At 37.8% G+C, this 25,642-nt stretch overlaps 1 protein-coding gene across 1 annotated transcript in view; it reads left to right on the top strand.

Annotated features, from left to right (window-relative positions):
- The window catches only part of TTC28 (tetratricopeptide repeat domain 28), a 703,516-nt gene that overhangs the window by 359,455 nt on the left and 318,419 nt on the right, over nucleotides 1-25,642 (top strand). The gene's annotated exons all lie outside the window — the stretch shown is intronic.

The following is a 25,642-nucleotide window of genomic DNA, read 5'->3' as shown; positions in this document are numbered from 1 at the left end:
GAAATATAGTCCTAGTCTTTATTAGAGAAAAGAAATGTAATAGTCTCAAAGAGCTGATATTCAGTAAATGCAACATAATGAGAAAGTGCCTGCAGAATAGAAAGAGGGTGGGGTTTGGAGTCAGATGGACCGAGATTTGAATCTCAGCTCTAGTACTTCCTGGCTGTGGGATATTAGGGTAGTTATTACTTAACTCCTAATTTTCTTCTCTGTTTTCTTATTCAGGAAATGATGATTATTCTATTTATTCTAAACAGAGTTGTGGTGGGATTATAAATAATATATGTAAAGTGCATAGCATGGTGCCTGGAATTCTATTATGACATTCCATAAAGGAATTTCATACATGATATCTTTTATTATAATATTATTAATAGAGAAGAGAAGGTTAATAGCAGAGGCAATAATAAGTTTATGAATCAAAGTGTAATGTTGAGAAATATGTTTAATTACATTTATATCTCAGAATTCCACTAGACGTTATGAAGATTAATTATATCATTTAAATGATCCATCAACTTCAGGTTTCTGGAACATGGTCAGGCATGGAAGGAACTGGGGAAGAAACTAAAAAGCCTTGGAAAGCCACTAAAATAGACCATTCAAGAGCCAATGACTTTGGGCAATTTTCTACGGAGTTGCTTGAACACTTTTCTTATTGCCTACTTTTAGTTTATAAAAAATTCTTATAAGCTAGATAATCTGATTTCTGGTGGCCCAAGAAGTGAGAGCCAGGTTTAAGAACTAAAACAGCATAGTTGTCCAGGTAGGGCCATTTAGTGAAGGGAAACATAACTATAAATATGTCAAGAACTTCATTTAAACACTTTTTCCCTAATCTTTTAGATGTATATTTTAGCCCAATTACTGCGAAGGGTGAAAAGACTTTAAATTAGGAACATAGTAATGTCATAGGTGTTAAAGGTGAAAACATTTGAGATCTCCTCTCAGCAAATTTTATTTTATTTATATTTATTTATTTATTTATTTTTAAATTTTATTTTGTCAATATACATTGTGGCTGATTATTGCTCCCCATCACCAAAACCTCCCTCCCTTCTCCCTCCCCCCTCCCCCCCAACAATGTCCTTTCTGTTTGCTTGTCCTATCAACTTCAAGTAATTGTGGTTGTTATATCTTCTTGCCCTGCCCCCCCCCCGGTTTTGTGTGTGTGTGTGTGTGTGTGTGTGTGTGTGTGTGTGTGTGTGTGTAAATTTATATATTAATTTTTAGCTCCCACAAATCAGTGAGAACATGTGGTATTTCTCTTTCTGTGCCTGACTTGTTTCACTTAATATAATTCTCTCGAGGTCCATCCATGTTGTTGCAAATGGCAGTATTTCATTCGTTTTTATAGCTGAGTAGTATTCCATTGTGTAGATGTACCACATTTTCTGTATCCACTCATCTGATGATGGACATTTGGGCTGGTTCCAACTCTTGGCTATTGTAAAGAGTGCTGCAAAGAACATTGGGGAACAGGTATACCTTCGACTTGATGATTTCCATTCCTCTGGGTATATTCCCAACAGTGGGATAGCTGGGTCGTATGGTAGATCTATCTGCAGTTGTTTGAGGAACCTCCATACCATTTTCCATAGAGGCTGCACCATTTTGCAGTCCCACCGACAGTGTATGAGAGTTCCTTTTTCTCCGCAACCTCGCCAGCATTTATCGTTCAGAGTCTTTTGGATTTTAGCCATCCTAACTGGAGTTAGATGGTATCTCAGTGTGGTTTTGATTTGCATTTCCCGGATGCTGAGTGATGTTGAGCATTTTTTCATATGTCTGTTGGCCATTTGTATATCTTCCTTAGAGAAATGCCTACTTAGCTCTTTTGCCCATTTTTTAATTGGGTTGCTTGTTTTCTTCTTGTAAAGTTGTTTGAGTTCCTTATATATTCTGGATATTAATCCTTTGTCAGATGTATATTTTGCAAATATTTTCTCCCACTCTGTTGGTTGTCTTTTAACTCTGTTAATTGTTTCTTTTGCTGTGCAGAAGGTCTTTAGTTTGATATAATTCCCTTTGTTTATTTTTCCTTTGGTTGCCCGTGCTTTTGGAGTCGTATTCATGAAGTCTGTGTCCAGTCCTATTTCCTGAAGTGTTTCTCCTATGTTTTCTTTAAGAAGTTTTATTGTTTCAGGGTGTATATTTAAATCCTTAATCCATTTTGAGTTGATTTTAGTATACGGTGAGAGGTATGGATCTAGTTTCATTCTCCTGCATATGGATATCCAGTTATCCCAGCACCATTTGCTGAAGAGGCAGTCCCTTCCCCAGTGAATAGGCTTGGTGCCTTTGTCAAAGATCAGATGGCAGTAAGTGTGTGGGTTGATTTCTGGATTCTCTATTCTATTCCATTGATCAGTGTGTCTGTTTTTATGCCAGTACCATACTGTTTTGGTTATTATAGCTTTGTAGTATAGCTTAAAGTCAGGTAGTGTTATGCCTCCAGCTTTATTTTTTTTGCTCAGCATTGCTTTGGCTATGCGTGGTCTTTTATTGTTCCATATAAATGACTGGATAGTTTTTTCCATTTCTGAGAAAAATGTCTTTGGAATTTTGATGGGGATTGCATTGAATTTGTATATCACTTTGGGTAGTATGGACATTTTCACTATGTTGATTCTTCCAATCCAAGAGCATGGAATATCTTTCCATCTTCTTGTATCCTCTCTAATTTCTCTCAGCAGTGGTTTGTAGTTCTCATTATAGAGATTTTTCACCTCCTTGATTAACTCAATTCCTAAGTATTTTATTTTTTTGGTGGCTATTGTAAATGGGCAGGCTTTCTTGATTTCTCGTTCTGCATGTTCACTATTGGAGAAAAGAAATGCTACTGATTTTTGTGTGTTGATTTTGTATCCTGCTACTGTGCTGAAATCATTTATCAATTCCAGCAGTTTTTTTGTAGAGGTTTTAGGCTGTTCGATATATAGGATCATGTCATCTGCAAACAGGGACAGTTTGACTTCATCTTTTCCAATCTGGATGCCCTTTATTTCCTTCTCTTCTCTGATTGCTCTGGCTAGTACTTCCAACACTATGTTGAATAGGAGTGGTGAGAGTGGGCATCCTTGTCTAGTTCCTGTTCTTAAAGGAAAAGCTTTCAGCTTTTCCCCATTCAGGATGATATTGGCAGTGGGTTTCTCATATATGGCTTTAATTATGTTGAGATACTTTCCCTCTATACCTAACTTATAGAGGGTCTTTGTCAAGAATGAGTGCTGAACTTTATCAAATGCTTTTTCAGCATCTATAGAGATGATCATATGGTCCTTGTGTTTGAGTTTATTAATATGGTGTATCACATTTATTGATTTGCGTATGTTGAACCAACCTTGCATCCCTGGGATGAATCCCACTTGATCGTGATGAATAATTTTTCGTATGTGTTGCTGTATTCTGTTTGCTAGTATTTTAGTGAGGATTTTTGCGTCTATATTCATCAAGGGTATCGGCCTGTAGTTTTCTTTTTTGGTTATATCTTTACCTGGTTTTGGTATCAGGATGATGTTTGCTTCATAGAATGAGTTTGGGAGATTTGCGTCCGTTTCAATCTTTTGGAATAGTCTGTAAAGAATCGGTGTCAATTCCTCTTTGAATGTTTGGTAAAATTCTGCTGTGAATCCATCTGGTCCTGGGCTTTTCTTTGTTGGGAGCCTTCTGATAACAGCTTCAATCTCCTTTATTGTTATTGGTCTGTTCAAATTTTCTACGTCTTCACGGTTCAGTTTTGGGAGCTTGTGTGTGTCCAGAAATTTATCCATTTCCTCCAGATTTTCAAATTTGTTGGCATATAGTTGTTTATAGTAGTCTCGAATGATTCCTTGTATTTCAGATGAATCAGTTGTAATATCGCCTTTTTCATTTCTAATTTTTGTTATTTGAGTCTTCTCTCTTCTTTTTTTTGTTAGCCATGCTAATGGTTTGTCAATTTTATTTATCTTTTCGAAAAACCAACTTTTTGATTCGTTGATCTTTTGAATTGTTTTTTGGTTTTCAATTTCATTCAGTTCTGCTCTGATCTTAATGATTTCTTTCCGTCTGCTAACTTTAGGTTTGGATTGTTCTTGTTTTTCTAGTTCTTTAAGGTGAAGTGTTAGGTTGTTCACTTGCCATCTTTCCATTCTTCTGAAGTGAGGGTTTAATGCAATAAATTTCCCCCTCAATACTGCTTTTGCAGTATCCCACAGGTTTTGGTATGATATATCATTGTTCTCATTAGTTTCAATAAATTTTTTGATTTCCTACTTGATTTCTTCTTGGACCCATATGTCATTAAGTAGAATGCTGTTTAATTTCCATGTGTTTGTATAGTTTCCAGAGTTTCGTTTGTTATTAATTTCTAGTTTTAATCCATTGTGGTCTGAGAAGATACATGGGATAATTCCAATTGTTTTGAATTTACTGAGACTTGATTTGTGACCTAATATGTGATCTATCCTGGAGAATGATCCATGTGCTGATGAGAAGAATGAATATTCTGAGGTTGTTGGGTGGAATGTTCTGTAGATATCTGCCAATTCCAATTGGTCTAGAGTCTTGTTTAGATCTTGTGTTTCTCTACTGATTCTTTGCCTAGATGATCTGTCTAATATTGACAGTGGGGTGTTCAGGTCCCCTGCTAGTATGGTATTAGTGTCTATTTCCTTCTTTAGGTCTAATAGAGTTTGTTTTATAAATCTGGCTGCTCCAACATTGGGTGCGTACATATTTATGATTGTTATGTCTTCTTGATGGATCAGTCCTTTTATCATTAAGTAGTGTCCTTCATTGTCTCTTTTTATGGTTTTTAGTTTAAAGTCTGTTTTGTCAGATATAAGAATAGCTACTCCGGCTCGTTTTTCTTTTTTGTTTGCATGGTAAATCTTTTTCCATCCTTTCACTCTTAGTGTATGTGAATCTTTATGGGTGAGGTGGGTCTCTTGTAGGCAGCATATAGTTGGGTCCTCCTTTTTGATCCAGTCAGCCAGTCTGTGTCTTTTGTTTGGGGAATTTAAGCCTTTTACATTAAGAGTTGTTATTGAAAGGTGTTGATTTATTCCTAGCATTTTATTGGTTGTTTGGTTGTCTTGGGTGTCTTTTGTTCCTTGCTTTCTGATTTACTGTTTGGTTTCTGTGTTTGTTGGTTCCTTAGGTTGTAGATAGCATTTTTGTTTGCTTGTTTTCTCTTCATGAATGCCATTTTCATTATACTAGTGGGTATTGATTTTTCTTGGGTTTTTATGGCAGTGGTAGTTATTTTTCTGGAACCAAACCCAGTACTCCCTTGAGGATTTCTTGTAAGGGTGGTCGTGTGGTAGTGAACTCCCACAGTTTTTGTTTGTCTGAGAAATATACTATTTGCCCTTCATTTCGGAAGGATAGCCTTGCAGGGTAGAGTATTCTTGGCTGGCAATCTTTGTCTTTTAGTATTTTGAAAATATCATCCCATTCCTTTCTAGCTTTTAGGTTTTGTGATGAAAAGTCTGATGTTAGCCTGATTGGGGCTCCCTTATAAGTGATTTGACACTTCTCTCTTGCAGCTTTTAAGATTCTCTCTTTGTCTCTGAGTTTTGCCAATTTGAGTATGACATGTCTTGGAGAAGGCCTTTTTGGGTTGAATACGTTTGTAGATCGTTGAGCTTCCTGGATCTGGAGATCTGTGATTTTTCCTATACCTGGGAAGTTTTCTGCCACTATTTTGTTGAATATGTTTTCAATGGAATCTCCATTTTCCTCCCCTTCTGGAATACTCATGACTCGGATATTTGAGCGCTCAAGGTTGTCTGATATCTCTCTCAGATTTTCTTCCATGTCCTTGATTCTTTTTTCTTTCTTTTTGTCTGCTTGTGTTATTTCAAACAGCCCATCGTCAAGTTCAGAAGTTCTCTCTTCAACTTCGTCAAGCCTGCTGGTTAAACTCTCCGTTGTGTTTTTTATTTCGCTGAATAACTTCTTCAGTTCAGCAAGTTCTGCTACATTTTTTTGCAGGACATTGATTTCTTTGTACATTTCCTCTTTCAGATCCTGTATACTTTTCCTCATTTCATCATGATGTCTAGCTGTGTTTTCTTGTATCTCGTTCAGTTTCCTTAGAATTATCACTCAAAATTCCTTGTCAGTCATTTCAAGGGCTTCTTGTTCTATAGGATCTAGAGTTTGAGATTTATTAACTTTTGGTGGTGTACTTTCTTGATTTTTTGTATTTCTGGTATCTTTTTTTTGATATTTATTCATTGTGGCAGGGGGTTTCACAGTCCACCGGTTTGAGACTAATGACTAACTAGGATGTTGCTGTGGTTGCCAATTTCGTATGGCTACCTCGGTGGCTGCTCAGTTGGCCTCTAGTGCCTTGTGTGTGTGGTTGCTTTGGGTCTTGGGTTTTTCCGGGGAGCCACCTTTTTGGTCAGCTTGGACTCTGCTGGGCTGGTGGATCACGTACCACAGGGTGTGTGATCGCTGTTGAGCTTTCGCTTCCTGTGCAGTACTTCTCCCTGTTCTATGTGCTCTTGTCCAGGCTGTTGGATCTTGCAGTGGCGACCCCACAGGGTGTGTGGTTTCTGTCGAGTCTCCGCCTCCCTGGGCGCACGTCTCCCCACTCTGTGCGCACTGTGCTGGGCTGGGGCGTGTCTTCTGCAACCCTCCTCTATCAGCTGGGCCTTCAAGACTCTGCTCGGCACCGCCTCGCCCAGGAAGTCTACCAGGTTTCTGCTAGGCACAGACGACCGGTCACTCTGGGTGCCTTTGTAGCACTGTGTAGATCTTTCTCGGAACTTGTTCGCCTTTGTATCCCTCCCTGGTATAAACCGAGTCTAGCGCCCGCCTGCAGCCAGCTCTCCGGCAGGTTCAAGCGGACCTGGGAACTCTCCTACCACACTGTTCCCAACCAGAAATTGGTTAGGCTTTTTTCCGAACTGGTGTCTGCAGAGATGGTATCTGCCTCCCAGTAACAGGAATTTTACTGGGGGCCAGAGTCCAGGGTACGGTGGAGTGACAGTCGGCCCCGCCCGTACTTCCTTGCCCTCCCGACACTGGCTGGGGACGCCCCACGCCACCAACCCGCCAGAGAACCGCAGAGGGAGTGGGAGGGGAGGCCGGCCCGCAGGCTCCGGAAAGCCCCGTGCCTGGCCAAGCATGTGGAAAGGCTCAGTTACGGCCGAACCGGGCCGAGCTGCCTGCCCCTGGGAAAATGGAGGCAGCACTTGGGCGGTGAGTGGCCTGGTGATGCAGGCGGGAGCCGGGTGGGTGTCAGCCCCCCAAACAGTTCTGGTCCAGGGGTCACTCACAGGGTTGTGCTAGGTCAGGCGCTCACTCTCTGCCTCTGGTTTGCTGCCTTCCCCGTTCTCGGCCACTGCCGCCTCTGGCTGTTCAGTCGCGGCGCGGCTCGGGTGCTCCCAGGAATCTTCTTTAATGCCGGCCTGAAACCTCGAATCCTGAATAGGGCAGCTGGCCACGTTCAGCGCGGCCCCGGCCTCCGGGATCCTGGCTGCATCCACAGCAGCCCTGGCGCCGTGTTCCCTGTTTAGAGACTCGCTTTTGCAGCTAAGAAACAGTTCTTTTCCTGCTCCACACTTCAAAGCTGTTGCCTGTAAGTGAGGCAGCCTCTCCTGCCGAGGGCAAAGTGGCGGTCACCCCCCACGACCAGCCACCATCAGCGGTCCTCCCTTAAGAGATGGCAAGAGGAAGGTCCACAAGTTTCCCGGCTGCCTGAGGCCCAGTGGCCGCCTTTTCCACCTCAGCTACTCTGTGCGAACCGCCGCAGCCACCGCCATCTTGAAACCGCACACTGTGAATCAGCAAATTTTAAGTATACAATATGGTATTATTAACCATAGTCCCTGGCTGTACATTATTTTCTAGAACTTATTCATCCTATGTAACTGAAACTTTATACCCTTTGACCAACTTCTCCCCTTTCCCCACCTCCCCACAGGTAACCAGCATTCTATCTACTTCTGCTTATGTGAATTTGACTTTTTTAGAGTCACTTATATATTAGTCCATTTTTGTGTTGCTATAACAGAAATACCTGAAACTGAGTAATTTATGAAGAACACAGGTTTATTTGGCTTTCAATTCTGGGATAGCTGCATCTGGCATGGGCCTCAGGCTGCTTCTACTCATGGCTGAAAGCGGCAGGCAGCCGATGGGTACAAGCAGATCACATGATGAGAGGAAGCAAGAGAGAGAGGAGGTGCCAGGGTCTTTTAAACAACCAGCTCTTCCGGAAACTAATAGAGAGAGAGCTCACTCAGAACCCCCACCCCTGGGGAGAGTATTAACCAATTCATGAAGGATCCACCCCCATGACTCAAACAGCTTTCAGCACTGCCACAATGGGGATCAGATTTCCACATGAGCTTTGGTGGGGAAAGCACATCCAAACTCTGTCAACATATAAGTGAGATCATGAGAAGAGGACTCAGAATTCTCGAGAAGGATATACTGATGGCCTTAAGAAATAAAACAGCAGTATTGCGCACGCGCGCGTGTGTGTGTATGTATGTACCACAATTCCTTTATTCATTCATTCGTTGATTAACACTTAGGTTGTTCTAATATCTTCACTATTGTGAATAATGCTGCAATGAACAGGGGAATTTCTCTTAATTTAAAAAAATGGATTAACTTTTTAACTGACATATAATGTACATATTTTTGAGATACATGTGACTTTTTGATACATGTATATAATGTGTAAGATCAAGTCAGAGTAATTGGTATATCCATTACCTCAAACAAGTATCATTTCTTTGTTTTGGGGTCATGCCGAATCTTCAGTTCTTTTAATTTTTAAGGTTGTTTTTGATTGCTACTTCTTACCTGCCTGTGACTGATTGGAAATCCTTATTCCTGTGTTCCTGGAACCAGCTACCAGTTAATAAGAGTGGAGTTAATATTGGTTCAGAGCTTGGAACATCCAAAATGTTTAAAAGAAACTATTGCAATAATATATCTTTTATTTAGGTTCAAAGTTGTAGTTGGCTAGTCTTCTGGAATTTAATTCAGTTAAATGTGATGTTTACTCCTGAAGCACCCAACAGTGGGCCTAGGTTTCAGCATTTGGGCGATATGGTGTGGGGTGCACTCCCCTTGATTTGCTTACACTCTCTTTGAAGCAAAGCTTTAACACATGAAAATGTTAAAACATTGCTTGAGCAATAAATGATGAATGTTCTCTTAATCACTGCCAAGATTCTGGAATTCCATAGAAGACAGGCTGGTATAGACTTGAAACTTATTGAAACAGGTGAAACTCCTGAATGCAGTTCTAAAACTTGGTTAGCATATCAGTCATTTTTTTACTGAGTAATAAGAAAGTTCATGCCTTTAGCAAAGATCAGATATTTGCCACAATCCTAGTGGTAGCATAGTCACAGAATCTTGGTTTGTAAAAAGTTAATATTTATTACTGTCATCCAATTACATAAGAAATACATGAAAGTAACTAATTATAAGTCTACCATACTGTTAATATTTTGGATATACCCTTTTAATCATATATGCAATTTAAATTGTTTATATCTATTCAAACCAAAATTGAAATCCTATTGTAGTACTGTTTTAAAACTTTTTTCACTTATTTTTTTCCACTTAGTTTTTTTTAACATTTATTTTGTTAAATGTTCTACTGAAAGTCTTATGGCTTTATCATAATTTACCTACCCCCTACTGTCATACATTTAGTTTGTTGTAAAATTTTTGGTATAAAACTTGGAAAAACATCTTCGTAGGTAAATCTTTAAACATATCTCTTATTTTCCTTTGGTTGTATTGTCAGAAGTGGGCTTGCTTGGAAAAGTATATTAGCATATTGCTAATTGTTCCTAGGAAGATTGTTCATATTGTTTCAGTCTTAGCAGCAATGTATCAGAAGTTTCCTGTGCTGGCCCAACACTAGGCATTAATATTAAAACTAAAAAGTCAATTTGATAAGTTTTTTTTTTTTTTTTTTTTAAAGTAGTATCTCATTGTTTTAATTTGCATTTCTTTGATCACTGTTCGGGTTGACTATTTTTAAAAATTTCTTTTCTAAAAGAGCTTTATGCTTTTTTTTTTTAACATTAAAAGCTTTAATAGCTTTGACACTCTTAACCTACTTTTTTCTATAGTGGTATTGGTATTGGTCTGATTCTAGGCATTGCTGTATCATCCCACTGAGCTGTTGGGCAATTTGTATTATAATAGCACACAATTTTAATTATTATTGCCTTATAATACATTTATATCTGCTACAAATCCTATATTATCACTCTTTCAAAAAATGACTGGGATATTCTTGTTCTCCCCACTCCAAACACTGAACTTTAAAATTTTTTTTTTTACTTTGGAAAATCTTCCATGGGGGTTTCTATTGGAATTGTATTAAATTTACATGTTCTGGAGAAATTGATGTTTTTTCAATAGCCAGTCTTCTGTTCAGGAGCCTAGTCTGTTTCTTCCTTTATTCCTTTATGCCCCCTCACTGATATACACGTTTGGGGAGATTTTTTCTATCTATTTAATATCTCATTGGAAATGAGATTTTTTTTTCATTGTGTTTTTTTAAAACTAGTTATTGATGGTTTATAGGAAAGGTGTTTATCTTGCAAGGTTTGTAACTGGCCAAATGAAAATTCTTTTATAATACCTCACAATTTTTTTTTTTGAATATCTTGGATTTTCTTATAGTGCAGATTGTCTGCAAACAATGATAATTTTGTACATTTCTGTTCCTATGTTATACCCCTACTTTTTTTCTCTTAATTATTACACTGATTAGAACTTTAAGAACTCTCTCAAACAGGAATCATACCCTCTTCAGTATAAAAAATTCAGAGAATGTACTTTTTAATGATTATCCTAGTCTTGCATTCTGTAACCTTAAATTGTACCTTGTTTGCCCTTCTGCATTATTTTTATATTGAAATAAAATACAGGAACCTACCTTTTGAAGCAAAAATTAACCAGTGTAAATGCTGTGTGTGGTGAGGATACCAAACTGTATCTTTCTACCTCTTGCATCTTTGGTCATAATACGTTTTAGGATTTTCCCAAGTAGCAAGATAGCAGCCTGAAATCAGTTTTTCTGCTTCCCTTTAAAAAGCAATAGGTTTTTCTCCTATACAATTACTCTCAAATACTTAATAGGGGAGGTGATACTTTCTCCACAGGATTTTTCATTCTGACTAACCTTCTGTCTGCTTTAATGGTTTTAAAATTATTTTCAGATGCCCACAGAGACCTTCCTGTGAGCTAGTATTAGTTGCCAGAAGAGTGCATAAATTACATTGTGTAAGAGACGTTGTTCTCTATTCAGGAAATCTGATAGGCAAATATGCTGATAACTCCATAGCTTTTTATCAGTCTCTTTATCATAGTTTTTTATCATTTGTCTCCTGAGCTTCATATTTCTCTATTTAACTGCCTTCTGGACACTCACCTTCAACTCAGTATTTACTTAGCCCTCAATCTGTGTCTACTTTTGCATTTATCATTGTCCTTTTGCCCAGGTCACCTCCTCTCCTCACTCTCATGTTTGGATGGTTACTGGATTCTCTTCTTTCTGTAATGGAAATCTTTTTTCCGTCTCCATTTTTCTGCCATACCATCTTTTACCTGGACTACTGCAGTAGCCTTTCCTCTGAACTTTGCACACTTTTTAACAGACGTTCTCTTTCGAGTAGAAAGGGTGTATTCTACTTGGGTCTATGAGTACAGCCTGAAGCTGCTAACTCAAGTAGATAATTTCTTTCCAGTATAATGTAGTGGTTGAGAGTGTGAATTTAGATATTCTACAGACTTGGCATGATTTTTTGGCTGTGCCACTTATTGCTGTATGACCCTAAAAATTATATTACTTCTTAATGTGTACAGATGGACACATGAGTTATTTCCAATTTTTGGTTATAAAAAAATCACTGTAAACATTTTTGTACGTATCTTTTGATGAACATCAGCACCTAACTGTTAGGTGTTTTGTCATATGTCTGTTTAGATTTAGCATATTGTTGCCAGATTTCCAAAGGGGTTGTACTTGGTAATAGTAGTCTTCCCTTATCTGTGGGGAATACATTCCAAGACCCCCAGTTGATGCCTGAAACCAATGATAGTACCAAACCCTATATATGCTGTTTTTTCCTATACATATAAACCTCTGATAAAGTTTAATTTATAAATTAGGCACAGTAAGAGATTAAAAAATAAAACAATTATAAAAATATACTATTATAAAAGTTATATGAATGTGGTCTCTCTCTCTCTCTCTCTCAAAATATCTTATTGTACTGTACAGTGGGTAACTGAAACCTCAGAAAGCAAAACCACATATAATGGGGGACTACTGTATATCAGCAATGTAAGAGATTGTTAACCCTTAATAAAAAATAAATTAAAAAGAAAAAGGTATATGGAAGCATAGTATCTGAGCGAATAACTATGTGTAATTAGATGGAGGAAGTGATTCTAATAGTACCTACTTTGCTTACTGTTGTGAGAATTAAATGAATTAGTTCATATAAAGTACTTGCTGAGCACAGTGGTTGAGACATAATAAAGATTCAAAAAGAACGTTACTATTATTATTGTCATTGGCCTTATTATTTAAATAATTCATATGAATGTTGCATGTGACTATATAATATCAGCTTCATTTTACTGTGAAATTGTTTTTTACTCAAATATTCAAGTAACGTGGACACTGCTGGAAGAAGTGCTATTTATTTTATTAGGTGGCTTTGCATGCCTCTTGTCACAATGAGGTATGTAATTATTCTAATTTGTAAAGCCCTGTTTGAACTCTTCCCTAATTCTAGTTTCTTTTCATCTAGCTTATCTTCAACAGAGCTCTTTCAGTTATCCTTCTAAAATTGAGTTCTTCAACATGATGATTTCCATTCCTCTTCGTATATACCCAGCAGTGGAATAGCTAGGTCATATGGTAGATCTATCTGTAATTGTTTGAGGAACCTCCATACCATTTTCCATAAAGGCTGCATCACTTTGCAGTCCTACCAACAGTGTATGAGGGTTCCTTTTTCTCTGCAACCTTGCCAGCATTTATCATTCTCAGTCTTTTGGATATTAGTCATCCTAACTGGAGTTATTGCAGCATTATTTAAAATAGGGAGGAGTTGGAATCAGCCCAAATGTCTATCATCAGATGAGTGGATAAGGAAAATGTGGTATATCTACACAATGGAATACTACTCTGCTATAAAAAAGAATGAAATGCTACCATTTGCAGCAACATGGATGGACTTAGAGAAAATTATATTAAGTGAAATAAATCAGGCACAGAAAGAGAAATACCACATGTTCTCACTTATTTGGGGGAGCTATAAACAAACAAACAAACAAATATACAAACAAACGGTGGGTGGTGGGGGGAAAATGACACAACAATCACAATTCCTTGAACTTGGAGGGGAAGAGGAATTGGTAAAGGGACACGAAAATCAAATACATTGTATATTGATAAAATTTTTAAAAATTTAAAAAATTAAATTACTTGGACAATTGGAGAAATCCTAAAATGGCTGTAAATTAGATAATTATATTGCACCACGTTAAATTTGCTGATTTTTGTAAATGTCCAGAAGTTTTGTAAGATAACGTTTTTGACAAGAAACAATCAAGTATTCAGGGGTAAAGGAACATAACATCTCCATCTTACTCAAAAGGTTCAGAAAAAGAGATAAATGATAGACAATAAATTGACAGATAAATACATAGATAAGATAGATAGATAAATAGATAGAGAACAGAGCTTTTAAGGAAAAAATGTAAAGTAATATTCAGTCTTGTTACAAGGTAAATGATATATCTTTGTACAAATATTTGCAACTCTTCTATAAGTTTGAAATTTTATCAAAACAAAAGGTTACATGGAGTAAGTACAAAATAAAAATTTTAAAATTAAAAATATAATAATAAAATAAAATTGAGTTCTGATCATGTAATCGTCCTGTTTAAAAACCTTTTACAGCTTCCTGTTGTGTCCAGGATAAAGTCCAAACCCCTTCATAACTTTTTCCCACTACTTTTCATCAACTACTCTGTCTGCCATACACCTTATAATCTGTTCATGCAAGTCTACTTGCCTTATGCTTTCATCCTTGTGTATCTTTACTTATTCTGGTCCCTTTGCTTAGAATACCCTGTCTTTGACCCCTCAGCAAGGTTTTCCTTTTTCAGGTTTAGTTGAATTATCTCTGCTTCACTGAATCTCTCTTCCTCAGTTCCCATCTTCTTTACCAATATTCTACCAAATGTTGGTGAAGTCTAATTTATCAATCCTTTAATGGTTAGTGCCTTTTGTGTCCTGTTTAAGAAAATGTGCCTCCTAAGGTCATGAAAATATTCTCCTATGAGTCTTTATTGTTTTACCTTTCGCATTTTGGTCTACGGCCACTTGGAATTGACTTTCCTACTCGGTTTGGGTTAGAGATCGAAGTTCAGGTTTTTTTCCAGTATGAATATAAATATCCAATTGATCCAGCACCATATATTCACAAGACTGCACTGTGTGCTACTTTTGTCATAAGTGAGGTATAAGGTATATAAAGACTCTATATTCTGTTCTGTTGATCTATTTGTCTGTCTTTATGCCAGTAGCATATTGCCTAATTATTGTAGCTTTTTAATGAATCTGCATGTCTGCTAATGTCATTCTTTTAGCTTTGTCCTACTTCAAGATTGCTTTGGCTATTCCTGGTTCTTTATATACATATATACATATACGACAGTACTTCAAAAAGTTCATGGAAAGATTTGTATTGACTTGACATTTTTAAGGGTTATTTTACTTATTTATTTTTCATTTTCGTAAAATATATATAACATAAAGTTTGCCATTTTAACCATTCTTATCTATCTTTATTTCCACTTTTTTAAAAATTAATTTTTTATTAAATATATTGATTGTACATATTTATGGGGTACAGAGTTATATTTCAATACATGTGATGTGTGATGATCTAATCAGGGTAATTAGCATATTCATCACTGCAAAACTTAATTTCTTTGTGATGTGAACATTTGATTGCCTCTCTTCTAGTTGTTTGGTAACATGTAGTCAGTCATTGTTAATGATAGATTCCTGGGTTGACTGTACACCAATAGAACTTACTTTTTATATCCAGCTGTAATTTTTAAACATATGATTCTGTGGAATTAATTATATTCACAATACTGTGTGACCATCACCTCTATCAATTTCTAAAACTTTTTTGTCATGCTAAACATAAACTCCGTATCTATCAAGCAATGACTTCCCATTATTCCTTCTACCAAGTTTCTGGTAATCTCTAATCTATTTCTGTCTCTGAAAAATTTTTTCTTTTTCTTTTTTCTTAATTAACCGTGAAAATTATATATATTTATGGAGTACAATGTGATATTTGGGTACATCTGTACAGTGTGCAATGGTTATATCAGTTATTAGCATATCCATCACCTCAAACATTTGTCACATCTTTGTTTTGAGTATATTCAAAACCCTCTCTACTAGTTGCTTGAAGTTATGTAGTAATTTATTGTTGACTGTAGTCTCCCTACAGTGCTATAGAACACTAGATCTTAATCTTCCTATCTTGCTACACTTTTGTATACATTGACCACCTGTAGTATCTTTTAATTCAGTTTTTCCATGAACTTTTTGAAGTACCTGTAGTACATACATGCATACATATATACATACCCAGTCGTCCCTTGGTATCCATGGAGGATTGCTTCCACGACCACCTACGGATACCAAAATCCATGGATGCTCAAGTACCTGATATAAAATGTCATAGTATTTGCATATAACCTTTGCACATCCTTCTGTGTGCTTTAAATCATCTCCAGATTACTTATAATACCTAATACAATGTCAATGCTATGTAAATAGTTGTTATACTATATCATTTAGGGCATAATGACAAGGAAAAAAGTCTGTACATGTTCAGTAAAGATGCAATTTTCTTTTGTTCTGAGTATTTCTGAATTTCTGATCCGTGATTGGTTGTATCTATGGATAGGGAACCCATGGGATGCAGAACCCACAGATACAGAGAGCCAACTGTGTATGTATGTTTTAGAACTAGCTTTTCAGCTCCTCCTTCCTACGTTGGAACATCCTGCCAGAGTTTTGATTGGAATAGCATTGAATCTATAAATGTATTTGAATCTTATATTACATAAACATGGTATGTTTTTCTATTTATTTAGGCCTTGTAAAATCTCTTCCAGCAATGTTTTATGTTTTTCCATGTAGAACTATTGCACGTCATTCTTTAGTTTTATCCTTAGGTTTTGTTGTATGTGTGTGAATGCTATTGTAAATGGTATTTTTAAATTTTATTTTTCCCAGGTCCCCCTCCTCAACCCAGATATTCAACAACCCTGGGATAAGGGTTATTTGCTCAGCCATCCATATTTCCATACTACTTTGTTTTTCATTGTTTTAGTTTTATCATTATATAAGTAATAGATGAGTTATTGAAGTAAAAGATTAAAACACTGTCTTCTCTAGAAGTAACCACTGTTAGTGGTTTGAAGTGTATCCTTCTAGATATATACTGTCCTCTGTGGTAGCCACTACCACATATGGCTATTGAGCATTTAAAATGTGGGAAATGTGAATTGAGATTTTCTGTAAATGTAAAATACACTCTGGGCTTTGAAGCTTAGAATAAAGAATGTAAAGTATCTCATCACTGAATTTTTATAGGGATTACAATATAGTGAGTATATTTTGTATACATTGAATTAAATAAAATGTTATTAAAATTAATTTTACTTTCCTCTTTTTACATTTTTATGAGGTTACTAGAAAGTTTAAATTACGTTTGTGGCTTATATTTCTATTATTGGAGTTCTAGCTCATTTTCTGTGCATTTAAATATACGTGTATATATGTAAGATATTGTTTTGTTTTTCCTAAATGGGAATATATTGTTTCCAAATAGTTATTTTTTTTCACTTAATAGTCTTGAACCCCTTTTCATGTCAGCACACATATATCAATCATATTGTTTTGAACTTCTGTTTAGTGATAATTACTATGAATGTACCATTTGCCTGCTGATGAATGTTCATGGAGTTTATTTTTTGTTTGTTTATTAAACATGGTTACAGTAAGAAAAACCTTATACAAGTCTCTGTGTACATTTAGGACTAGAGTAGTGCCTGAGAAGTGGGATTGCTGGGTCAACAGGTGTTACACACTTTATTATTTAAAAAATGTTTTTTCTTCCAGCTTTATTGAGATATAATAGACAAAAATTGTATATGTTCAAGGTGTATAATAGCATGTTGATTTGCTATATGTATACATAGTGAAATGCTCACCACAATCAAATTAATGAACACATTCATCACCACTCTTAGTTACCATTTGTGTGTGTGCATTTGTGTGTGTGCATGTAGTGAGGACACTTAAGATCTACTCTTACAAATTTCATATAAACAACAGAATATTATTAAGTATAGTCACTGTCCTGTACATCAGATCCCTTGGAACTTATTCATCTTATAACTGAAAGTTTGTACCCTTTGACCAACATCCCCCCATTTCTTCCACCCCCAACCGCTGGCAACCACCACTGTACTCTCTGCTCCTATCAGTTTGACTTTTTTTTAGATTCCTCGTAAGTGAGGTCATGTGGTATTTGTCTTTCCATGTCTGACTTTCTTCACTTAGCATATTGTCTCCCAGTCATCCATGTTGTCACAAATGGCAGGATTTCCTTCCTTTTTATGGCTGAATAATATTCCACTGTATATATATATATGAGTATATTTGTGTGTGTGTACATATAAATATGTCACATTTTCTTTATCCATTCATCTGTCAGTGGCTACTTGGGTGGTTTCCATATCTCGGCTATTGTGAATAATGCTGCCATGAACATGCAAATGCAGATGTCTTTTTGATAACTGATTTAATTTCCTTTGGATATATACCTAGAAGTGAAATTGCTGAGTGATATGGTAATTATATTTTTCAAAAAACCACCATACTATTTTCCATAATGGCTGTACCAATTTACATTCCCACTGACAGTGTACAGGGGTTCCCCTTTCTCCACACCCTAGCCAACACTTGTTATCTCTTGTCCTTTTCATAATAGCATCCTAACAGGTGTGAAGTGATATCTCATTGTGGTTTCGTTTTGCATTTCCTTGATGATTAGTGATGTTCAGCACCATTTCATATACCTGTTGGCCATTTATATACCTTCTTTGTAAAAATATCTGTTCAGGTCCTTTGCCTGCTTTTTAATTGGGTATTTGATTTTTTGCTATTGAGCTATTTTAGTTCCTTACATATTTTGGATATTAACCCTTTATTCAAAATTTATGTTTGATTATACATATTTATGGGGTACAGAGTTGACTATCAGTATTTGTGTCAGTATGTGATCAAATCAATATTATTAGCACGTTCGTCATTACAATCATAACTATTCTATGTGTCCCTTACCCAGATACTTCCTAATACCTTTCCCCCACCTTCTCACCTCTAGTTAACTATAGATCTGTTCTCTCCTTCTGAAAGTTCAACATTTTATTGTGGTCTGTCTTTCCTTCCTTCCTTCCCTCCTTCTTCCCACTTACGAGTGAGGACATGTGTTATTTTTCTTTCTGTGCCTGGCTTATTTCACTTTACGTAATTTTCTCCAGGCTCATCCATGTTGCTGCTAGTGGCAGGATTTCCTTCTTTGTTATGGCTGAGTAGTATTCCATTGTGTATATATACCACATTTTCCTTATCCAGTTGTCCATCAATGGACATTTAAGTTGGTTTCATATCTTGGCTATTGTAAATAGAGCTGTGATGAACATGGGAGTGCAGGTATCCCTTTGACATGATGATTGCTCTTGGGTATATATCCAGAAGTGAGATTGCCGGATCATATGGTAGTTTTATCTGTAAAAAAAGATAACCTTTATCTTATATATGGTTTGCAAATATTTTCCCATTCCATAGAATGCCTTTTCATTTCATTGATTGTTTCCTTTGCTGTGTGGCTTTTTTTGTTTGATATACTCCCACTTGTTAATTTTTTCTTTTGTTGCCTGTGCTTCTGGTATTACATCCAGTGCACATTTTTTTTAAAGGGAAATTAATGGTGTTCTGGTTATGGTTTCTTAAAAATTTTTATTTATTATTATTTTTTACATTCTAAGATGTTTTTCTGGAGCAATTGGGTGGGGGGGGATGAGTAAGGGGAAGAAAATAAGGTGGGGGAAGGAGGAGGAACATGGTTGAGGCCTGTGGCACTCCTCTCTGTAGGGGAGACCAGGGGGCTTCCAGCAGTGTCTTGATCATTGCTGGGCTGGGTGCAGATGACAAGGGGTGTGGCCAAGGCTCTTGGCCCCCCACTGCCCTAGCTTGGGTGCCTGTGGCACTTCCTGTGGCAGCTGAGTGCTCATTGCTGAGCTGGTTGTGGGTGTCGGGGAGTGGCCGAGGCCCAAGGTCCCCAACCGAGCCAAGGACACTTCCTGCGGTGGCTCCATGGTCGTCACTGGGCTGGTTGTGGGTGTTAGGGGGCATGGCTGAGGCCCCTGGTCCTCCCCACTCCCTGGCTTGGTAGCCCAGGGGATTTCTGGTCCTTCTAGGTTTTATAGGTGTTCTTTGGCGATATGAGACCTTTACCAGCTAATATCAAACTTTGTCTTTGGTCTGTGGGTTTTTTTTTTTTTCTTTCAGTTCTGCGTTGGATTATTAGCTGTTCCTTCCACTTAAACTCTGCACTGGAACTAATTTGTTGTCCTTTGCTTACTTCTAAACTGTGGGAACTTCCTGTGGGGACCGGCACTTGAGCTCTGTGGTTGAGCTAAATTGCTGCTTTGCTGCTGATTTTTGGGGGAAGGCTTTTTGTGCAGCTCAGGTTTTAATGGTTGACTTTGTAGGTACTTCTGGGTCTCGTGAGGTCCAGTACACCTGGGCTGTGTGGAAACTCCTGTCTGGGCCTGAGTCTTTTCATGCAGTTCTGTTTTCCTGACCAGTCTATACATGCTGATTAGAGGGCAGATCTGCTGTCCTTGCTGTGCCCCAGTATTCCCCAGGTGGGACCATCTTTCCCTCTGCCCGCACTTCAAACACTTTCCACAGGCCTGGCCACGCACTGGTCCCTTGCAATGACTCACCAGCCTCTGAGTGGCTCCTTTTTTCAGTTGTTATAGCTCCTCCCTCCTATGTGGGTCCAGGGGAATCCTGTTAGTGGTCTTGCTGGCCTGAGGGCCATAAAGGCCCTCTTTTCCCCTGCCGCCTACAAGCAGCTTCATCTGAAGGGCACAGCTGTGGCTCTTTCCAGCTCTTGTTCTGCGTTCTCACCAGCTCCAGCCTTGAAGTGGCTGGGGTTCAAAATGGTAGGAGCAATCCTTTCTTTCTCTCATCGTGGCTTCTCCTGCCTTTATGCACTCTGTAGGTGTCTCCTCCTCTTCCTCTGACCTCTAGTGGCTCAGCTTGGCTGTTGCTTTTTAATAGCTGTAAATTTGTTGATTTGTGGGAGAGAGTGATGCTGGAGACCGTCTATTCTGCCATCTTGACCAGAAGTCCTCCCAATGCACATTTTAAATTAAAAGATTTTCCTAATTTGCTCTTGAAAGAGGCTGTTCAAAACACACCAGCAGTCGATATCAATCTTTTAGATTTTTTGCAAATTGATTGGCCCACTGTGGCCCTCAGTGATTCCTCAGTTTTACTACTCATTTGCTTGTAATGGTTGTCTTTTCCCCACTGTATAACTGAGAGCTTCTGGAGGGAAAGGAGCATAGCTTATTTATATTAATAATCTCAGCTATTTGTTCATTCAACATGTTTACTCTGTGTTTACTGTGTGCCAGCTGCTGTGATTCCTTTGGGTATAAAGATGAATATGCCATCATAATTCTTGCCCTCAAGGAGCTCAATCCTTTTAGCAAAACTCCTGTAGTGTTCCAGTCTAGCATTGATAAATACTTATTGGCTTGGAAGAAAAACATTGAGGGTGACACTAGGTAAAAAGAGCTCTTTCTTTGTTGGTTCTTAGGAGTGGGGTGGTCTTTGTTTTACTTAGAGCTGGAGAGAAAGCTTTATGAAGCCAGGTAGTAAATACCAACTAAGTTTAGTTATCTTTTCTTTTCAGCAGTTAATTTACTTTCAGTAACTAAAATCTAAATTTCACATTTAATAAGGATACTTTTTATATTCTGATATTGCCTCATAAAATGTCTTTTAAAATGAAATTTCATTCTTGTGATTGTAAAGAATAAAGGTGAATCTTAATCATTATCAATTTATGGCTCCTGTGGGTTCACATAAGCAGTAACTGACGAAAAGAAAAGACTACTTCACTTTGTGAGAAAATTGAACCTTCTAAATTTCCTTTAGGATGTGGCTACAGGAAATTAATTAGATGATTTTTGATGACATCATCCTGACCACAGCACTTTCTCCAGAAACAATGCTATTTTTTGTGGATCTTTTTGCAGACATTTTCTACACTGTGTGTATCATTATAGAATTTGCAGTAGTACTAATAAGAAATCCATACAAAGGTTTGTGGTGTGTATGTATGTGAGTGTGTGAGAGAGAGACGGAGAGAAAGAATCTAGTTGAAATAATTATTTTACTTACAGTAGTTCATGAGAGTGGGTTAAAAGGTAGAAAGCATTCCCTTTTAGCAGAGAACCATATCTTCCTAGGGAGTGTTGAGTTCATGAAGGGAAGGCTTGGCAACCTTTTTTGGGGTGTGCATCTTACAGGATTTTGAGAAACAAATAGAGTTGTTAAACTATAACTCTCAAATCACTAAAAACTGTAGGACTTAAAGTAGACACTTCTGAAGAATGAAAGCAAGACATCAATTTCTTGATTACACTCTTTGTACTTTGTATTATAAATTAGCTGTTAGACCTTTTGAGTTATAAAAAACTCCTTTTCTCCTGTTGATAAAACAGTTATCACCTCAAAAGAAATTGCACATCCAGTAAATATGTGTGTATGTATGTGTAATGTACGTTATGTTTGCAAATCATTCTGCACTCAGCTGTTTCATTTTTTCCAACTAAGTTTTTTCAAGTTCTACTTTGTGATCCCTCCTCTGCTATACTTTTAGTTATCCTCTTCTGTATATAACATTTTGCAGTCTCTTCCTATATAGAGTAGAAGGAACTTCACATTAGGGATTAGGAGATCTGAATTCAAATCCTGGTTTTGCCACTAGCGGCCATATATCATGGGCTGGACTCTTCTGGAAGCTCTCTGGACTACCAGTTTATCATCCGTAAAACAGGGAGACCAGATGAGATGATTTTTAGAGCCATATTGCCCAATGAAATAGCTATTAGACATATGAAGTTATTTTAGTTTAAAAGAATTAAAATTAAATAAAGTAAAAAATTTAGTTACCCATTTTAAGTATTAATAACCACATTTTAAGTATTCAGTAGCCCAATGTGGCTAGTAGCTGCCATATTGGGGCAGCACAGAAAAAAATTTTTCTATTATCTCAGAAAATTCTATTGGATGGTGCTACTAGAGTCTCTTGTAACTCTGCTCTTTAATCCGAAGACAAAAAGTGCATTAGTGTGAATCATACAGTACCCTCATTTTTACATAGTTCCTGCTATTTAAATTATGATCACTTGTATTCTGTGTAGATAAAAGAGAATCTTGTATGCAAGAGAGAGAGAGAAGGTTCTGTTTCTGGTAATGGCAAATTAGCTCATATCAGCTGAGCCACATATAACAATTATAAACTCTGGGGAAAATGTAAAAGAAACAACTGTGTTAAGGTACTGGAGAATAATCAAAAGTAGGCATAAATTGGAGGAGAATTAACACTTCAAGGAAGGGAATAACACTGGGTGAATTATCTGTTTTTATGTCTTTTTTTTTTGCCAGAGTGCAGGCTCCAGTCCCAAAAACTTGTATAGAAACCTGTAATCTTATTGATTGAGGAATTATAGGACAGAGTTTGGGCCACAGCAGTAATCAGAAAGTGTGTGGGAAATCCTGGAAAGGAGAGTGCCACATAGGGGAGCCCCAAATTTTATATATAAATTCTGACCAAATTTCCAAGTCACCTCTGAAATGAGCATGCGAGGACAGATTCAAAGCAGCTCAGCTAAGGCTGAAAGAACTGAACAGAGATTTCAGTTGCAGCCCAATTCAGGGGAAACAGTTTGGTGTTTGAGTTCATTAGGGTTAACTGCATGCTAAAATAGAAAAATTGATGCTCTATAGAGAATTTTGTAATATAACAAAATTCCAGATGGCTAATATATCATTCACAATGTCTAATATATATTCCAAAATTATTAGCCATATGAAGAAACAGGAAAATATGACTCATACTCAAGAGAAAAGGCATTCCATGAGACCAACGCCAAGATGACCCAGATGTTAGAATTCATAGAAAAGAGTTTTAAAAGTTATTATAACTATGTTCAAATATTTGAAGTAAAATGTGTTCATAATGAATGAACAGATAGGAAATCTCAACAGAGAAAATTGAAACTGTGACTTCTAGTCAAGATGGCTGAATAGAGTGCCAGCATCACTCTTTCCCACAAATCACCAATTTACAACTACTAAAAAGCAACAACAGCCAAGCTGGGGCCACTAGAGATGAGGGAAGAGGAGAAGGGACCTACAGAGTGCATGAAGGCAGGTGAACCCACACTTGAGAGAAAGAAAGAACCACTCTGACCATTTCAAGCCCCGGCCACTTCAAGCCTGGAGCTGGTGCATGCACAGAGCAAGAGCTGGCAAAAGTTGCAGCTGTGCCCTTTGGATGAAGTTGCTTGGAGGCTGCAGGGGAGAAGAGGGCCTTGGTGGCCCACAGGACAGCAAGACTACTAACAGGGTTTCTGTGGACCCACATAGGAACAAGGAGCCACAACAACTGGAAAAAAGGATCCACTCAGAGCCTGGTAAATCAATTCAGGGGACCAGTGCATGGCCCTCCCCATGGGAAGTGTTTGGAATATGGGCAGTGGGAGAGATGGGCCCACCGAGAGAATGCTGCGGCACAGCAGGGACAGCTGATCTGCCCTCCAGTCAGTGTAGGACCACTCCGTGGAGACTGGTCAGGAATATAGAACTGCATGGGGTGCAGTTTGCTGAAATGACTAAGGCCCAGACAGGAGTTTCTATACAAACAAGGTGTACCGGGCCTCACAAGACCTGGAAGTACCTACAGAGTCAACCATTAATACCTGAGCTGCACTAAAAGCCTTCCCCAGGGAATCAGCAGCAATTTAGCTCAAACACAGAGCTCAAGTGCTGGTCCCCACAAGAAGTTCCCCCATTTTAGAAGTAAGCAAAGGATAACCAATTAATTCCAGTGCAGACTTTAAGTGGTAGGAACAGCAAATAATCCAACACAGAACTGGAAGAAAAAAACAAAATACCCACAGACTAGAGACAAAATTTGATATTAACTAGTAAAGGTCTCACATCACCAAAGAACACCTGTAAAACCTAGAAGACGTGGAAATCTCCTGAGCTGCCAAGTCAGGGAAGAGGGCTGGGGGCCTCAGCCATGCCCCCCAATACCCACAACCAGCCCAGGGATGACCATGGAGCCACCACAGGAAGTGCCTCAGGCTCTTCTGAACCAGGGTGGTGGGGTTATTCAGGCCTCAGTCATGCCCCCCCTGACACCCTCAATCAGCCCAGTGAAGACAAGTGCAGGAAACGTCCTGGGCTCTCCCAAGCTAGGGCAGTGGGGGCCCGAGGGCCTTGGCCACACACTGCTGACACCCGCAACCAGCTCAGCGATGATCAAAACACTGCTGGAACCCCCCTGGTCTCCCATACAGGAATGAGTGGGGTGCCACAGGCCCCAACCCTACCCCTCCTTCTTCCTCCTTCTCCCACCCTATTTCCCTCTCCCTTCCCCTCTCTCCCTCCCCCGCAACTGCTCTGCAACAACATCATAGAATGTAAAAAAATATTAATAAATAAATAAACTTAAAAAAAGAAAGTAGAAACTGTAAGAAAGTAAATGGAAATTCAAGAATGGAAAAATACAGTATCCGAAGTTAAAACATTCATTATATGGACATAATAGAGCTTTAGAGATGACAGAGAAAGGCATGAACTTGAAGATAGATCAGTGGAAAGTATCCAATTTGAAAATCAGAGAGAAAATAGTTTAAGAAGAATAAACAGAAGCTCAGGGTCTTGAGGGACAATATCAAAGGATCTTACATATGTATAATTATATATGTATTTCAAAAAGATAGGATAGAGAAAATGATGCAAAAAGAATATGTGTAGAAGGAGTGGATAAAATTTTCCCTGAATTTAGTAAGAAATAATTCAATCTACATATTGTAAAAGTTCAGCTCACCTCACGCAGGATAAATGCAAAAAAACTCACACTTACATGATTTATAGTCAAACTATTTTAACCAATTGTAAAGAGAAAATCTTGAGAGCAACCAGAGAAAAATGACACAGTACATGGAGGGGGAGCAACAATACAAATAATGGCTGATTTTTTATCAGAATAATGGTGGCCAAAATAAAATGGAAGAAAATTTTCAAAGTAGTGAAAGAAAAAAAAAAAATCTGTCAACCCAGAATTTAATAACCAGCAAAAATAATTTTCAAGAGTGAAAGCTAAATGCAAGTGAAAACCCAACAAAGGAAACGATCAATAGACTGAAAAGACAATCAATCTGCAGAGTG

The sequence above is a fragment of the Cynocephalus volans genome, chromosome 2 (genome assembly GCF_027409185.1).
Source record: "Cynocephalus volans isolate mCynVol1 chromosome 2, mCynVol1.pri, whole genome shotgun sequence".
In the NCBI taxonomy this organism is placed as follows: domain Eukaryota; kingdom Metazoa; phylum Chordata; class Mammalia; order Dermoptera; family Cynocephalidae; genus Cynocephalus; species Cynocephalus volans.
This window is presented reverse-complemented; position numbering and strand designations above follow the sequence as displayed.